Below are 3,178 nucleotides of genomic sequence, written 5' to 3'. Positions count from 1 at the left end.
TCTTTTTTTTTTTTTTTTTTTTTTTTGGATTCAGCTATGAATCAACGCAAGAACAAAAGAACATAGATTCACGAACTTTTGTTGGAGATTTGAAAGCGCAATATTAATGGGAACATGTGCTCCTTCATCAACGGTTCTGTTTTCTGTATGATCATAGCGACGATTCTCCACCGCACGATTAAAAATGTGTTTAACTTATTTGACTGTCATTGCTAAACTTTATTGTTATAATCGTCACATTAATGCGACCCAATTATTAAATTATTGAAAATATCCTATGACTTATGGAATTAGTTTCATTTATAATTCAAACTTAAAAGGGTTCATTTTGACCCTTACGATTTGAAGTTCGTTACAAAACCGTTCGGGATGCTTTTGTCATTATATTCAAAAACACTATCTCCATTAGTATTAGCGCGTTCGGAAAAACTAAAAGAAAAACTACGAGAGTTCATACTCAAATAGATCCTTTATTCCGGTCGATTGGCGTTAGAGTAACATTGGTATAAGTTGTCTCTTGAAATTCTTAGTATGCTCTGTGTAATGCCCCTAATTTTCTTACCTAAATTAGAGACGTCATTACATACATGCATTTTTTAACATATGCGAAAATTTTAATAAAGTCGTTTAAACGAAATTACTGTCATCCGTGCAGAGTCGTTTTAACCTTTACCTGAAATATAAAGGAAAATGCTCAGTACGTAACCCCACTATTGGAAGTCAGGTGATGCAATTGCACACATACATGATGGGGACCTATCTTTTTTAAAACAACATAGCATGACTTTGAGCTCTTTTCAATCCAGACACGGTTAGATGTGTGGTATTTCCCCACACATGGCTCACACACACGCACATGGACCCACCAAGCAGGTTTGTATACGTACCCCTGGGCCTAGCTCGTCGGACTAAACACGTTGACACATCACCGGACACCATAGAAGGAAAGGCCCACGTGATATCATGACGAACATGAATATCGAAAGGTATGTGTCAATACTAACATAACGTAAAGGAGAAGTATCCCAATGCACATGACATACATAAATATATGAGGTCTCCATGGCTTAAAATCATAGCATATAATAAGAGTACTTTCGGTATTCCCTTCATTCATGACGTATACATATGAGTCATGTATGCATAACATAGCATCATAGGTCATCTCATAACATACACAGCATAACGTAACATTTCTAATTATGACGCATGCAAGGGTCACAGGGCATGTGTCATCATACATCATACAATTCTTCCAACCAACTAATAATAGAGCTACTCACTTGTTCGCCCTTAACCGGAGTCCCTAAATGTTTTTAAGCGGATCTGAAACTGTCCTTCAACATCCAATTTTACCACGTACGGACTAGTGCCACAACAATAGGATATATCATAGAACTTGGTTTACGTAAGCGTATTGAATATTTTCAACTTTTAGCTAAAAAAAATATTTAATTTGAGTAAATAGTAGTCTTAGTGACCTCAAACACCCTCAATAGGATGAAAAAACAGCTTCGGGAGGGTTGAAAATGTGGGAAACGAGTCTAAAAACCCTTTTACCGAGCTGAATAAGCCTTAACTCAAGTCGTCGAGCCATTAAGCAAGTTGAGATGAGCCATGACTAGTAGGAGGACACATCATGCATGTGTAGTGACTAGGAAATGCGCAAGGGTCATCACTCGGGTTGAGCTGCTAACTTCAGGTTATAATAAGGTCAATATCGAAATCGGAGAAAAAAAATAATCAAACTGAGGTCGAACAAACGAAATAGGAGCTCACCACGTGTCATACGCACGAACCACACACCTGGAGAATGTCTCATGTGTCACAGTCATGCTTGTCCAAGGCGTGTTGCCTCGTGTCAAATGTCTCAGTCATGTTTGTTCAGGACAAGTTGTCCATAGCCGCAAGACCGTTGCGAACCCCCTTTACTTGCTTTCATTTTACTATTCTTATTGTGTTAATACGAGGGTGTATGACCGATCACCAAAATCATGTCTATACTCGCCAGGGTTTAAATGCCCCAAAATATACTATAGGGAATATGACTAGTTGTCAATTCTTCCTACCCGGATTATATTAATCAAAGCTATTGTTATTATTTATTCGCTTTTTGCTTATAACATTGATTTCTTTCAAATTGTTTTCAACGCATTTCTACGCTCACGTTTTCTAATACATTTCTTTCAAACGTGATCCAAGGCTCAATTATATACTAAGATTGTCCGCAAAGTCCAGCCTCGGTACGACTAACTTATTCAATAGGTTAGAATAAGTGTCACACAATCGTTGGCTCATTACCACAAGAACGCGATTGTGATACTATACACGCACCCACACACAAGGACAAACATGCCTAGGGAAGGGGTATGCGCTCTCAGCATACCACGTGGGGTCCAGCTGGTTGGCTACTTTGACCCATGCAGCGCCCATTTGGTCCAAATAAAGAAATAAATAATGTTTTTAAAAACAATGTTAACTTTTCAGAATATATTTTTCCTTATTGTTAAATAATATATTTGGTATATTTTATAATTTTTTTTTTCCAGAATTTTGTTAATAATATTTTGGTATATTTTATAAATTTGGTTAGTAATATAAATCAATGTGATTGGCTATATTTTAAAAATATACGTAACTCTAAAAATCACCTACCTAAATTTATTTATTTTATAAGAGACATTTTTCATTAATGAGTGAAATTTAAAAGAGGGAGGTATAATCCATGATGTTTACGAGAGACCTTTCCAATTTGCGAGGAGGGAGGTATAACGGTAGGAAGTAAAAATATTAGACAGTTTACACCAAGATATAGCTTGTAAACAACATTGTCGAAAAGCTTTGTGTAGGTCTATGTCGTTTCTGCAAATATTCTCTACAAATTCTATAATAGGGCGAAAGGGTGGTACGTTAAGGCCATATCCAAAAAATCCTTTACCTCCTTAAGAATTGTTGTCCAAAAATTTTGAGTGTGGTGACTTTGCGATTCGTTTTCTTTCTTGCATAGTGGACACCAGTTGGTGAGAGAGTGATGTAAGACATTCTTTTTCGAAGACTTTCACTCGTGCTGATAGCTTTACGTGCTATGTCCCAAAGGAAGAGCTTCACCCCTTTAGGTCGATGTCCGTCTCACCTACCTGAATTTATGCAAAAAAAAAAAAAAAAAAAAAAAAAAAAA

This window comes from Cucurbita moschata, unplaced genomic scaffold (assembly GCF_002738365.1).
Source record: "Cucurbita moschata cultivar Rifu unplaced genomic scaffold, Cmos_1.0 Cmo_Scf00058, whole genome shotgun sequence".
In the NCBI taxonomy this organism is placed as follows: Eukaryota; Viridiplantae; Streptophyta; class Magnoliopsida; order Cucurbitales; family Cucurbitaceae; genus Cucurbita; species Cucurbita moschata.
The sequence above is the reverse complement of the archived record's forward strand: the minus strand, read 5'-3'. Positions refer to the sequence as shown.